Source organism: Leopardus geoffroyi, chromosome C1, assembly GCF_018350155.1.
Source record: "Leopardus geoffroyi isolate Oge1 chromosome C1, O.geoffroyi_Oge1_pat1.0, whole genome shotgun sequence".
In the NCBI taxonomy this organism is placed as follows: Eukaryota; Metazoa; Chordata; class Mammalia; order Carnivora; family Felidae; genus Leopardus; species Leopardus geoffroyi.
Window position 1 is genome coordinate 73,745,574 of NC_059328.1, and position 15,579 is coordinate 73,761,152.

Below are 15,579 nucleotides of genomic sequence, written 5' to 3' on the forward strand. Positions count from 1 at the left end.
AGCTAGACGGGACACAAGTGAGAAGTGTCTTCTGTGTTTCCTTCTCTTCCTCCCCGCCCTGCCCCTCTTTAGAATATAATTTAACTTAGAACACATGTAGATTAGATCAGGGAAAATGTGGATGGGGACAGTAGGTTCAAATTTTTCTTGCGGTTTTCTTGTTTACTTATTTGTTTTCCTACCGGCTATTTTGGGGTTAGGGGGAAGGGGTTGTGCATTTTCAAGATGGAATTGCTCTCTGAGCCTTCTTTTATTATCTTTGACATTAGATTCTTCTCAATTATTCAGGAGCAGATTATCTAGCTTGCAGACTATCTGGGTATTTTGTTTCTTCCCTTTCCTCTCTCCTCTTTGCCAGTGTTTTGACAATTTCTTCATGCTGCTGACATCCACAAAATTGACCATAAAAGGAGAAAGGAAACATCCAATCAGTTTTGTTTGTTAATTGCTATGGTACAATTTGTTCAGAAAGAAACTAAAATATAGACCAAACCGGAGTTTGAAGATTATCTGTGAATCGAATCTTTCCATACTTTCTGTAAGCCTCATTTGTACAGATAATCGAGGGTTGGCAGAACTTCAGAGAAGTATCTCTTAAGAGAGATCAAACACTTCTCAAAACCCAGCTCCCTCTGAAATGGCAAATTTTTTCATTCCCATGGGAAAGTCATTGCTTAGAGAAGCAAATAGAGGTGCTGAGAGAGAGAGAATTCCTCTGGCCTGATCTACCTTTGATGGGACAGACTCAATAGAAACTGGCTAGGTTGGTGATTTGTTCTGGGCCCAGAACTGTGTCTAAACATGTATGCATGTGTGTGCACACGTGCATACTTGTATAATACTTAAATCCACCTTGAGGCAAGATGCCAGGAGAGAGATATGGAGGTCAATGCCTACGAGCTGCATGTTTCTTCTTGATAATGAGAGCTCTCTCCACCCCCCAGCCCCTCACTCTCCACTCTTTTGGGTTCAGGGGCTGCTCTTCTAACTCTGACCACCCAGTGGTGTGAAACTAATGATTAACCCTTTGGCACCAATGCTGGAGAATTTGCTACACTAATTGGTAATGCAAAACCCATTAGTGATTAGTGTGGGGATACTCTGTGAGTCCAGGTGTCAGAAGGTTAATGAAAAATTGAGTATTGTATTTTGCTGGGGGATTAAAATTTTTCGGATGGGTGATGTCTTTTTCTCCTTTCTGCCAGCAGCTGAAGTTGAGCATCAAGCCACTGGCTTCCATGGGCTGGCCTGCTTGCGGCAAGTCTGGTCGGATTTGATCTGGAAGATCAGAAAACCTTTGTCACCAAATCCACACAAACACCATCTAGAACTATCCTTCACAGTTCAGAAATAGAGATGGCTCCCAAGGGCCACATTAAGAAGTAGATTTAATTGCCCAATAATTGCAAGAGTTGTGCCTGCAAATATATTTGTTAACTGAAAAAAAAAAATTTTTTTTTTTTTTTTTTTGCCATATTTGGGCTCCTGGAAATGGATAAGAGGGAAATTTATTAGAGAACTTTATTTGGACTGGAGGACCCATTTGTGCAAGTACATTCCTTATTAATAGGTCTTTGTTCCTGCTGTAACCCTCAGCCAGGTATTTTGAGAGACATACTCATTTTCTTCTAAGTCATATCAGTATAGTAATCACTTTGGCTGAAAACCAGCTGCCATTTGCATGTTTAATAAAAATATAACACCAATACCAAACTCAAAACTATTTTTCCTTTTGGGCTAAGACTTCAAAATAACCTGGTTCCCTGCATCTACTAGGAATGCTGTTCACCCTGGGTTGAGGTCTTTACAATAGGGAGAAATGCGAAAACAGTTTGATCACTCTTTCTTTCCCCTATCAGTCACCAACCATCTCTCTTAATTATGGTGTAAGGACATTTACATAACCAGGGGGAGGGTCCTATAACTACATTTCTATTATGCTTGGCACTTGTGTGAAAGGATATTATATTCATGCGCATTAGAGATTGCTTATAAAAGATCAAGACAATAATAGCCGATCAGACAATAAAGGTCTCTTTTCTCCTCCCAGACAGGCTGTCTCTGACAGAAGAATACAGTTCATCAAAAGTGTCTGCAGGTTGTCAAACTCGGGGAGGTTTGGGGACCCTCTGAGGCTGTCATGGTCAACAAGAAGATTTTCTGTCGGGTTTTGCCATCACTCACCCTGAGGAAATAATCACTCACTACATTCTGCATGTTCTCATGATAGAGCTCTCCATTTGAGAGAAAAGAGCCATTTTATCAAAGGACAATATAGCCCTTCTCTGGGTCCACGTAGCTTCCATTATCAGACCATAATAAATCATATTTATGTTCTCAGTTAATAAGACTGATTACAATGCAGGTTTCAGACGTGGGAAAAGCAAAGCAGGTGAAAAGATGTTTTAATGAAAATATGATAAGAAAACAGCTTCTTGTGAACATTTTGCGCTATTATTCGTAATGATTACAGACAATTTTTGATGCATCTTCTTTAGCAATGGTTTAAGCTGCATAAATTGGCTCGCTGGTAGATAAGTAAAAATGATAAGAAAAAAATCATGAAATCGTCTTATGTTGTCTAGAATCATTATGTACATAACAAGTGCAAAATGGGTCTAATGTATGTGCTGGGGATGGAGGGAAAACAAATTTCTCGGGGAAAGATGGTTTGGGTATTATTCAAAATGATTTAGAAATTTTCTCATCTCACTTATTAATAGTCTGCGTTCCCTGGAATTTGGGGGTGCCCAGCACTAATTTCATCTCTGTAAATGAATCAACAACGTTACCTCTTTTATTCAGTCTCGAAGTTGTTTTTCCTCTTCTTCCCTCCTACCCCCCTCCCCGACTTGGAGCCCAGTACAAAGAGACAAAGAGATATATATTTTCTACTCAATGTTTGTACAACTGCCATTAGTGCTAATGGGAGTTAAGTGCTCCTTGGGCAGAGAACAGACCCCAAAGTTTAATATTGAAGGGTACCTTATTAAAAAGGTCTGGACATTTTTAGCTTCAGTGAGTTCAATTACATTAAAGAACCAACTTTCTAAATTAGTGCAAAAAGAAAAAGAATCAGATAAAGTATTGAAATGGCTTTAGCCTCTAACTGTGTAATTCAGAAGAGCAGCCGATGGCTGAGGAGTTGGGGTGTGCAGTCTGTCGAGTTCATTTGCACTAACTTCCGGATTTGCTCGCGTAACAGATAACAATTCCAGGTTAGCACCCACAACACTCGGAGCAGCCCTTTCTACCGTCCATTTGCATCTTTGATGAGGATGTCGTTATTCTTGGCTTGCGGGTTTCTAAAAGACAGTGAGGCTTTTTGTAGCCCATGTTATTCTGGACGGTGGTATTCTGAAACATCGGATTAACACAATTCACCCCAGATTTAGCAAGTGGTTGGGACATTTTCTTTATGTGGGGGGAGAGGGGATTGGCAGGCCTCACTTTGTACACTTACGAGAGGGTCTTTTAAACTTTGCTTGTAGAATGGCCGCTGTTATGAACTGAGAAAGCGAACATTCTTCATAATGAAGTTGTCACAGCTAGACTGCTGGAGAAGACACAATACAGACAGCACTGTAAACTCTTTTTACCAAAAGCAAGCGTCACCAGGATCAGAGTCTCTATTGTACTCAGAGATGCTTGGATTGTATTTTTTTTCTAAGCCAGTTTGCACTAATGTGAGATATTGGGCAACTTGGTGATGTCAGTGATGCCTCACAGATTAACTTCACAAGTCAGAAGAAAAATTCATGGGGAAAATAGATGATTTTAACTGATAAAGGTAGGCATGTACTTATGGATGTATGTGTGTGCCTGTGCAGGGGTCCCATGTTTTTCTGCAATATTTCTCTTTTTCCCGAAATTAAAAACCTATTGAGATTCAGTCCCCTCCCCCTAGATCATTGCTTTCTTTGTTGGCAATTTCTCTTTGTTCTATTCTAACTTGAGTGGAGGAGGGGAGAGTGATTGGCCCCATGTCAGTCACATTGTCTGACTTTCACAGAAATAACTGCCAAGACTTTTGCTGCCTCTTCCTTTGATTTTAGCCCTCACTCCATTTTTCTTTTCCTAGGTTGACCAAAAAATATTGCCTGCAAGAGAATTCTGTAATGCCACCATATATCTAATATCTATGAGGCGTTTTGTTTTAGCGTTACTGGACTTAACCACAAAAGACACTTGACATTGATAAAGAATCTGTCAAGTCCAGCCTGATCAGCGCACTGAAATCGCTCATGACAGGGAAGACACTAGCCCCCCAAAGCAGTGGTAGATTAGGAGAAAAATGATTAGGGCCTCGTCGTTGCGAAGCCATTTCGTGTGGGGCGGCATATATGGAGCCAAATGTGTTTTACTTGCCGCACTCCATTAGCATGTGTGAAACAGTTGGGAAAATGGCCATATGATTAGACAGAAGGAAACCTGGGTCTTCACATTGGGACTTGTTACTACTGAATAATGTCTATGCAGGAGGGATTGCTTTAGAGTGTGCTAATTTCTTGTATAATGGAAAAGAAGTGGCATTCGTGACTAGCACCTATGTAATTTGGTCATGGACAGTGCCTCCAAGTCTGCCAATTTTCAACATTTTTTTTTTAAGGCCTTGGTGAAATCCACGTTTTTATTGGCAGGAAGTTTCAGGATGTTTGACTCCTAAAATTTCCTCTCTCAATGTCTCTATTGAAACCAGTAGACTACATTTTCCCAGGGCCCAAGCAATCTTCGTGTGGCTAAGAAAAAAAACAGAGGGCTGCCTCAAGATGAAGACTCACGTCTGGTGTAGTTCTTCTAGTTTACATTAAAATTTTTTAAAGAGAGAACGTCATTGAAAAGATGACTTTAAGGATGAAAAGATAAGACAGACTCAGATACAAATGAAATTCCCAGCAATGCTTAAAACACCATGACTGCAGCACTATAAGGAAAAGACAGAGTAGGCAGGATTTTCCTCTTGGGGGTAATCTGTTGAAAACCTACATAGAATGAAAGAAAATCTATTGTGGGAAAGAAAGATAGCCTTCTTGAATGTTGCCTGCACAATTATGTACCTAGGCGTGTTAAAGCTCCTCAGAACAAAATCTTGTCCCGCATATGACTGGGGAATTATTAAATGTTGACTATTAAATCTTTTAGTTAGTTTCATAGTGTGTTTATTTCTCCAGAATGATGAATATGCAGATTTAAAATTGAACGCCTCTGTTCCCAAGAAAACGATAAAACCAAGTCCTTGCCGAAGTCTAGCATTTACAGATGGGCTCTCCAAAGGGATGACTCACCCCAGCAGGCGGCCACAGTGTCAAGTAAAAACTTTGCCACCTCCCACCTCCATGGAGAAGGACCATGCGGACTGGGAAACTGCAGGGACTTTGACGATGGTCCCTGGGCACTTGTGCAAAACTTTGGCCTGATTTAGTAATTGTGGATAACTTTACCCAGCCCCAAATCCAAGCAGAGGCAGCAAACAGACATTATTTCCAAGAGCAGGAAAGGGCGAGGACAAACCAAAGCGCAAGGGAAAGAGGTGGCGGTCCCTGGACAGACCAGCAAGACAGGCAGTAATTAGCGCAAAACACCCACCTGTGTCATTTTTTCTCGCACTTTCTCAGCTTGTCAGGCCCCCAAAGCTTCGTAGTTGGTCCAAGAATTCTATGCAGTCCTCCCTTGTGGCCACACAGAATGTGTTTGCAGTATTGAAGGCCAGCCCAGGACTAATTTTGAAAAGCGAATCTGGGAAACAGCTTAATTTCATTTCCTTTGGGATTTTTCTGGGACAAAGTTAGAAGTTAAGACAAATTGAGCAAAATAGCAGTTAAAGGCAGAGGCTACTTTGAGCAAAAGGCTCTTACGTTATCCTTGTCCCCAAAATTCTATACCGGAAGGAAGTTTAATGGGTTTTCAGTAAACGGTGGGAAGTTCTGATGCTACACTGAGCTGTTTTGCAGCCCCTGAGATGCTGGCGTGAACCGTGGGGTCTTTAATTAGAGTGCCCTCTTGAGCATCCAGGAGAAAGGCGTGGCCAAACGTACATACTGACTTGTGGTTCTCAATTTCACGAGTGTTTGATGAGCACCTACTATGTGTCAGGTACCATGATGCACAGAGCAGGTCTTCTAGACCAGTGTTCTTCCTGCCACCCACACACTGCTTCCGTGGGATGATTGACCCACAGTCAGTGCTTCTGAGTTTGTAGGTCTCAGGTCAAAAATAGCCATTTTGGCGGAAACCCGAAAACACGAATATAAGTGAAAGGCGTGCTTACCTTTTCTAGAGGAGTCAGTAGACAACGACGTACGTAAGAACACAGGCTTGGAAGTTCTGGTCTAACCATGGCTCCTTTGCTTTCGGGTCGGTTTGTCCTCGGGCAAGTTGCTTAATCTAAGTCTCAATTTCTTCATCTGTAAAATGGGTATAATAATATGACTTATTTTCTTAGCATTGTTGGGAGCATTAAATACACAAGTATTTAATGCTTGTGAACAGTTGGAGCAGCCAAAGCCAGATTAAGAGCTGGGCCATCAAGGCAGCTGCCCGTGGGGAAGGGCGTGGTGTGCCGATGTTTAAGGGACACCAGACACCCCTGGAGTAAACGATAAACGTGGTGCCCGTAAGGTGCCTTCTGCGCATGCTCCTGATATCCGGCTACATGGAATTGATCCTATCCTGCCAGAATAGATAGCATCCTTCAGAGAGAGAGAAAAAAAATCCCTATTTGCCAGTGTTGCTGCGTTTCCAGCTGCCATCACCCACCCTGAGAACAGCAGTTGTGGGCAGCTGAAAATAATGCCAGGCCTGTGGCTGTATTCTGGAGAATTATGCCATTATCTAAATCAGAGTCCCGATACCAGGCTTCCCAGGCAGTTGTTTGACTTAGAGAATCTTGCGAGAATACAAGAACAAAAACATGGGAAACATTCTGGCAGCATGAAAGTCAGAGAAATTAGGTTTTTAAGCAAAATTTGAACAAGGTTTTGTAACTCTATCAATATAAGTTATCTCTGTGCTTTGAAAGAAATACTATTCAATGGTTCTTGGACTAAAATAAGTGAAATGGAAGGCAACTCTATAATCAAGTTAAAATGTTTCGGTGCATGTGATAGTTCTCTTGTTTTTAACATCGAGAAAGACATACGTGAATTATATTCGTCGCAAATCGGTTTTTCCCCTTCTCAGCAAATGACGGTCAATAGGATATTGGCTTGCGGGGACACCACGTGAGTCCCCTCGGGCTCCCCACATTCTGTCTGGCCCCGAGCTCAGTCAGTGCCCAGCACGTGGAAACTCTCCGTGTGCCTTTGTGGTCACGTTAACCTACGTTAAAGCATCTGATGACGAGTTCCCGAGCAAATGTTGCATCGGCGACTTCAGGACTTCAATCTGTGGCATGAAGGCAAGGGGAGACGCTCAGCTGTTGTAAGCGTACTTCTTGGGACTTCTGGGCAGGTCTGGCCTCTGTATCTCCCTCCCCTCTTTCCTCTCCTCCCTCTCCCTTCTCCTTTGCAATCCTTCCTTCTCTTCTCCTTGCCCACTTCTCGGCCCTGCTCCTCCGCACATCATTCACCCGCACCATTCTTGGGCGCTGTCCCGTCCATGCTAGCTCTCTTCTCCCCTCCTCTCATCCTCGCGTCTGCCTCTCCCTCAGTCTGCACGACGGGCTAGTCGATACGCCATTAGACAACAATTCAAGAGAATGGTCTCTCTTCTCTGAATTTCCACATGTGGACTCTCGGCTGTGGTTTTATCTGGCAGTTTTATGCACTTGAAGCGAGGGCTGGTAGCCTGGGGGTCAGGAGGAAAGGCTCCACATTCATTTTTGCCTTCACCAGAGAGATCTTGGCATGGTTGTGAGGATTAAATGCATGTAATAAGCAGATCTCCTGGACCCCGGGGTCTCCAGGAGCAGAACAAGGCAGCTGGACTATAGCTGTAAGTGTTCACACATCTTCAAAGATGTAAGAACCTTTTTTACAAGCATGATTTTACATGAGATCCAATGTACAGAGCCCTTGAGGCAGGAGATGCTCTAGAAGCAGCAGGCCAGGAGCTCGGCTTCCTAGGGCTCATCCTCCACCACCACCCTGGTTCCCAGCCCCCTTCTCAGGTGGCCTCCCAGGAACCTACCCCAGATCCAGTTGAGATCCACGGTAACTCCAGGAGCCGGAAGGTCCTTGAGGGCGGCTGCCAAACCTTGTCTTTTCCGGTCTCTAGTCCCCCACCCATCCCCTCAATGTCTCCTCAGCAAAATGCTAGTTAGATGTAAACAGCTCCTGTTTAATTACTCCAGTCAACTTCCTGGTGGCTAGAAGAGAATATTACCGTATGCTTGTAATTACAGAGATTTCGCCTGTCTGAGGCAGTATTTCAGAGCGTGGTTAGGGGTTTGACTTCGGAGTGATAAAAATGGATGCAATTTCTTAGTCAAATCCACCTTGTGGTCCTGGGTGTTCTGAGCATTGAATCAGCAGGAGGCGACTGTTGGGGTGGTTCTTGGCTCACAGTTTTCTCTCCTCTCAGACTGACACCAACAAGTCCCCAAGGGCTTTTTTTGGGTAGCATGACTCTCTCCTCACTCAGTTTTGGCTCTGGTTTATGGGTCTGAGTGTGAACACTGACCCAAACCACGCCAAGCAGCATCTTCCCCTGGGGCTTTCTAAACTGGAAACGAGAGAATATTGTGTACCTCTTGGTGGAGGAGGTGGCCCCTGGATGCCAACCCCAGGAGCTCTCTGAGCTGTGGTCCCCAGCATGCGAAGGCAGTCAATCTGTGAAAGAAAAGGAAGCCTCTCTCAGAGAGGAATAGAGCCATGTGGTGGTCAAACCCCAATTTCAGATTTTTCCTGGGCCCCTGCCCTTATTCCTGATTGTGGTCCTGCATCTTTCTAATTCTCTGTTTGGCCCGAATCAGTTGGACTCAAGTTCTGTCACTTTCAACCAAGAGAGTTCAGACTCATTCAAGAAACGCTCCTTTTTCTTGTTTTCATCCGATGTCATATTGAGCTTATTTTTCATGTTAGTTCTGGGGAGACCCCACACTTTGTCCTTCTCTCCTCTACATGAAACCCAGAGCTCAGTGTGACCATCTCCCAGGCCCAGAGAGACATGTCCACAGGGAGACCCTCTCGGACCTAGAGTGATGGCGGGACACTGTTTTCTGCAAGACTGGTTGGGGCCCCTCCTTCGTGTCAGCGTGATATCCTCTAGTAAAGAGCCACTTAGGATACTTGCGAACTGCATGGCAATCATCTGTTTCCCCTCCTGGCTCTAACCTTCTTGAGGCAGGAACACTGGTCAATTTCTCGATTCCCAGTGTCCCAATGCTTGGGAAATTTTAGGCACTCAAGTTTAGTTTTTGTTTGTTTGTAGTAAAATGCCTTGCCAGATAATACAATTTTCTCTCTCTCTCTCTCTCTCTCTCTCTCTCTCTCTCTCTCTCCCATTGAGGGGTTTATACTTTCAGTCACGGATGCTAAAAAGTCTCCTTGCGTCCCTGAGAGTGGCATCATATCCCCCAAAGGATTTCCCTCCAAAGAGTGGATGTAAGGTACCCTGGAGGTACCCAACTCATCTTATTATAAGGGAGAGTGAATGAGTAGCTCCAACATCTAGGAAAGGGGGTAGAATATTTTGAGTGTTGAGGGTTTAAGATAAAAAGCAAAGCAATTGAACTCCAAAGGCAGAGCTCTGGAGGGAAAGAAGAATGGCGTTCTGAACCCCTGAGGTAGTAGACACTGGAACCAAAACCAGCTCAGTGCCTCTGAGGCTAACCAGTGCCAAAAAAAAAATGTGAATGGAAAGAGCTGGGCAAGAGTCGCTGCATGGCAGGGCCACAGATGTGGGAGATTTCGCTGGGGTCAGCACTGAGGAAACGGCACTGTCCCCCCTCGGAGAAGCCTGGCAGATCTGCGCAGAGATCTGGAGGGCAGTGTTCCCCGGGGAATCAGTACCATCTGCCAGAGCCCACAGGACTGACAGCGTGTTGCTAGGAGAAGCAGAGGGTGGTGGCCTGAGTGGCCTCCTGTATTTTCTGGTGGGGCTGTGTGGGAATCCAGGCTTCCTGGACGGCTGATCGGGGAGCAGGGAGATGTGAGAGAGACACCACAAGATCCTGTTAACAGCAAGCCTCCAGCAGTTCATCAGAAACAAAGAAAAGTGCCGTGACCAGATTTTGTATCCCGGTTCTGGAAGGCGATACCGCCTATGTGTTTGAATGGACACATGTGACGTTTGGGTCAATTCTCTTGGGCCGTGTCACAAATTTCAGTACGTCAAAAGGTCCCCGCTGGACTATTACAACATAGAAATGCCAGATGTTTGTATGGGTTTCACTCCTCACAACAGTGCTGTGAAGATAAGCCGGGCAGTTGGCACTATCTCCATTTTAAAGGTGAGGAAACCATTGCTCAGAGGGATAGGGTGACTTGCCATTGTTACAAGGACAGCTAATGGCAGAGCCACTTCCACTGTGCTGAGGTATCTCCCTCACCAGGGTGGGAAAGTGGGGGGAGTGCTTGGCCCCTTGTCAAGACGTCGGGGGGTTCTTGCCCTTCTACCAGTTGGCTGGGTAACAACAGGCCAACCCTCTTTGGAGATTTCTTTACGTTTTCCTTCCCTCATTTTGGGGGACAAGCCGTGGTCTCAAAGGCCTTTCTGGTGTGACCATCTCTGGACTTGGGGATATAAAGAGAAGAGATGGCTCATGTATGGGGTTGGAGGAAAAACTGCTAGTTATCCTCCAATGCCTAGTTTCCTCTCTCTCTCTCTTTCTCTCTCTTTCTTTTTTAAAATAAACTTTCATTCTAGAATAGTGTTAGACTTACAAAATGTTGCAAAGACAGTACAGAGTTCCCATATAGCCTACTTTCCTCTGTTGCTATACTTTATTTTAACATAGTACATTGGTCATGATTAATAGACCAATATTGATACATTATTATTGACTAACGTTCACATTTTTTTTTTTTCTAATTTCCTCAGGTGTTTTTGTTTTGTTTTGCAAATATCTTTTTTGCTTGTTTGTTTTTTGATTCCAGGATCCCACCTAGGATATCACGTTATACTTCTTAGTCATGTATCCTTTGACTTTTCTTGGATATGACAGTTTCTGAGACTTTCCTTGTTTTAGATGACCTTGACAGTTTTTAGGAGGACCAGTCAGGTATTTTGTAGAAGGTCCCTAAACTGTGATTTGTCTGATGTTTGTCTCATGATTAGATTGAAGGTTATATGTTTCGGGGAAGACCACAGAGGTAAAGTGCCATTCTTATCACATCATATCAACTATCAACATGATTGATCACTGTTCATGTTAACCTTGATTACCTGGCTGGAGGTAATATTTGTTAGGTTTCTCCACTGTAGAGTTACTCTTTTTTTCCCACTCCTTTTCCATACTGTCATCTTTGGAAGAAATTCACTATCTGTAGCCCACACTTAAGGAGTGGAGAATTATGCTTGACCTCCTTAAGAGTGGAGTATCAGATTTTTTTCATTCTCTCCTACTACTTAGTCAATCATTTATTTATATTTGTATGGACAGATGGATATTTGTTTTCACTATGGGTTATAATCCAATACTACTTTATTTATTTTCTTGCTCCCTTCTTTTATAATAGTAAAGTAAGTAAGTACTTGGCTGCATCAATGGCTATCATGAGCAAGACTACATTTCCTAAAGTACCTTGCAAGTAGGTATGACTATATGATTAAATTCTAGCCGGTGGTATGTGAACAGGAGTGACAGGTACTACTTGTTTCTTTCCTTGAATACATTTGCTGAAATGTGGCATTGAAGTTAGAGTTGTGGCAGCCATCTTGGACAAGAAAATGACCTTGGAAATGGAGACCACACATGGTGGTGCAATAAGATAAAAGCCTTGGTTCCTGACACCATGGAGCTCCAAAGAAACCCTGGACTGACATGCCTGCCTGTATGTTACCTGAGGTAGAAAAAAAAAAAAAATGTATCTTGTTTAAGGCTCATAGTTGAGTTTTCTGCTACTTCCGGAAGAACCTAATCCCAACTGATACAGTGTTGCATGGGTGTATGTATATACAGGGAAGGGATGGCTCCAGGAAACAAAATCGATTTTTAAAAAAATACACCAGAATCTTCTAGTTAGTTTTCCAGAGAAGGGTAATTGTGTTATATTCTTTTTAAAAATGTTTTTATTATTTTTTGAGAGAGAGACAGACAGACAGACAGAGAACAAACAGGGGAGGAGCAGAGAGAGAGGGAGACACAGATTCCAAAGCAGGCTCCAGGCTCTGAGCTGTCAGCATAGAGCTCGATGCAGGGCTTGAACTCACAGACCGCGAGATCATGAACTGAGCTGAAGTCGGATGCCCAACTGACTGAGCCATCCAGGCGCCCCCCTTTGTTGTATTTATATTATTTATAATTTTAGTAAAGATACATCTATGGGTAGAGGGGTGTTGTTTGCTTGCTGTCTGGTTCTCTGACTTTCTTTGTTTTGGGAAACTCACTAAGATTGGTTTTTGACTCACAAATAAAAGGCAAATTCCACCCATTATCCTTGGAATAAACTGTGAGGCCACCTGGAGTCTCTGTAGATGACGCAGAATGTTCTATTTAGTGGCTTAAACCTGGTGAATCTTTTGCTGCTGTTTTTGAAAAAAAAAAAGAGAGAGAGAGAGAGAAGATTTTTCTGGAAAAGATTTAGTTAGAGAAGTGTCCCCTGACATGGGCTTAAGATTGGAAGACTTACACTTTGAGAAATAGACTGTGGATTATTGCTTTTGTCTTGTCTGGCCATGGAATTTCTCCTAGCCAAAGGTTGGGGGAATGGGGGGAACAGTGCCCATGCTGGGATGGGACTGGTGGAGAAGGTTGGATGGGCTACAAGGGGTTAAGTGGCAGATACAACCTGGGAAGTGGAGAAGAACTGATGGAGGACTAACTTTGAGAATGAGGACAGAGGGTTTTCGGGAGGGGAGAGTGATGTAGCCATGAATTAATGGGAGGCTTGGAGGTGATTATGAGATTGCACAATGCAAAACCAGGAAATGATGACTGCAAATATCAGCTGCAAATATGATATTACCCTTATAAAGTTTAGGCCCATGTAGCTCAGTATCAGGGCAGTGTCACTACCCATGTTTTGTTACATGGAATTTGTGAATAGCCCAACTTCTTTACTCAGATTTCTCAAAACTCCTGGCAAAGACTCAAAGAAGAACACCGTTCCTTTTCCTCTTGTAGTCATTTCTGTTCCCACGGCTGGCTATTCCAGAAGCTGCTCTCCACAGTTCCTGGAAAACTCTCTTCTTCTCAGACCCTCACTGATTTTCCTCTTCCTCTCCTCCTTCCCCTCATCTGTATCTTCATTACGTGAAGTTGACCTAGCCCATCTCGAGGAGGTTGCAGATGGAAAAATTAGGATGGAAGTTACAGGGTTCTGTTTTGCTGGAGGATGTGACAGGTATCTTTTCTACCCACCCAGTTTTACTAAGGAAGTGACAATATTTGTTGATAATATGCGTTGAATTCATGAATAAAGGCATCCAGTCAAATACTTGCCTTCCCAGATGCCTCAGGAGTGGCACGTGACCATTTTGGCCAATGACGTGAGCAGCAATCTGCTGAGAGTTTCTAAGAATACTTTTGTTTCCCTGGTAAAGTTCTTCTATAGCTGACATGGCCCCTCCATCTTTCTTCCTACCTTGAATGAGAGTGTGATGTTTTGGATTCACAGCAGGTATTCCATGCATGTCAGCCTCTTAACCTTCTTTCTTGTTTCTGCCATATCAATGCCACCCACTGACCCCCATCTGTCTAGGCCAGTCTGAGACTAGGCAGGGATACCTTGACATGCATGAGCAGAGGCTGGATCCTAAGCCACCCTCTTGCCTCTGGAAGAATTTAGATTAAGGGTGGTATGAGGTATGAGGGGTCAGTAACCAGTAAGAGATATAAGGAAGAGAGAAAAGGGGGGTGGGGATCTTGTTGTTTGAGGGTGGGAGGCAATGGCTATTCAGAGCTCCCAGGGCTGTGAATGATATGTGATTCCAAAGGGTGAGCTGAGAAAAGCATGAGGGCATGAGGGCCAGAGCCAGGGCGAAACAGTGGGCCACAGCCTGCGCATCAATATATGGATCCTTATCTAAGGCAGAAGGCCATCCAGGAAGGCGGAACCCTGGAAGGGAAATTGTGGAATCAGAATGAACGATGTAGGGGCGCCTGGGTGGCGCAGTCGGTTAAGCGTCCGACTTCAGCGGTCTGTGAGTTCGAGCCCCGCGTCGGGCTCTGGGCTGATGGCTCAGAGCCTGGAGCCTGTTTCCGATTCTGTGTCTCCCTCTCTCTCTGCCCCTCCCCCGTTCATGCTCTGTCTTTCTCTGTCCCCCAAAAAATAAATAAACGTTGAAAAACAAATTAAAAAAAAAAATGAACGATGTACCAGGGTGGGTAGAGCGTGGGCAAAATGGGCCGAGAGACTCAAAAGTTACAAACTTCCTATTATAAACTAAGTAAGTCCCAGGGTTGAATGTGCAGCATGGCAACCATACTTGATCGTACTGTGTTGCATATTTGAAAATTGCTGAGTGTGGAGCTTGAAAGTCTCATCACACGAGAAACAAATTCCGTAACCATGTATGGTGACAGATGTTACCTAGCCTGATTGTGGTGATCGTTTCACAAAGCATACAAATATTGAATCATTATATTGTGCCTGAAACTAATATAATGTATGTCAATTATACTTCGATTTAAAAAATGGCCTATTTACCTATAATAAGGACTAGGTCAGGTTTTCTATTTTCACAGGAGACTTAAGCCCCCCAGAAGGTGGACATGGGGAGATTCACACACACACACACACACACACACACACACACTCCATCGCTCCATAGTATATGGGTGACCCACACTATAATCTGACAGCGCATGGCTAGGCTCTCCTTACTCACAGCAGTCCCATGCAAAGAGCCTTTCTGAGTCCTATGTCGCAGAGAGGGCAGAAGCAATGTAAGTTTACTCAAATTTTGTTAATAACATCTTTGTTCGCAATAACCTCTAAATGATATCCTATAAAAATGTAAATTATCTTCTCTGCTATCTGTTACTTAAGAGCAATATTATAACGACAATAAAGGAATCTAAAAATGATCTAATTTCACGTTTTACTCCAAAACATGGCCAGGGACAAAGGTCCCAGTGACTGTGGTGTCTGGCAATGTAGATTTTCAATGTGCAGGTAAGTATTGATGGCCTCTGAAGGACTGATTTAGTTGGTCAGACTTAAAAAGAGGGAGACTCTGCAAATGTTGGGTTCATAGATCTTCTCTTTTTGAGGATTTGAATTTTAATCAAGATATATTCAAAGGTTTTGCACATGGTTTTTTTTTTTTTTGTTCAGTGATTTATATAAACTGGTTTAGTTAATCAATATAGCTCATTTATATTAAAATGATGTTATTTCATGGGTGTCAAACCAGCCCCTGGGAAGTCTAAAGAGTGAGGAATTCATATCCATGCAGGGAGACACAAATAGGAAAGAGCAGGGGTAGGAATGGAAGCAAAGAAACAAACATTCCAGGGAATGACGTGTGAGTGAT

The 15,579-nt window shown here is 43.5% G+C and overlaps 1 long non-coding RNA gene across 2 annotated transcripts; it reads right to left on the bottom strand.

Moving 5' to 3' along the window:
• Positions 1–703: 703 nt before the first annotated feature.
• On the bottom strand, positions 704–5,722 carry LOC123600018. Of its 2 annotated transcripts, none has more exons than XR_006713425.1 (3): positions 5,587–5,722; positions 3,464–3,556; positions 704–1,278 (listed from the first exon to the last, which is right to left on the bottom strand). It is a non-coding gene; the product is annotated as an uncharacterized LOC123600018 (long non-coding RNA). The 2 variants fall into 2 exon arrangements; XR_006713426.1 differs by lacking the exon at positions 704–1,278 and adding an exon at positions 3,187–3,305.
• Between the last annotated feature and the right edge of the window lie 9,857 nt (positions 5,723–15,579).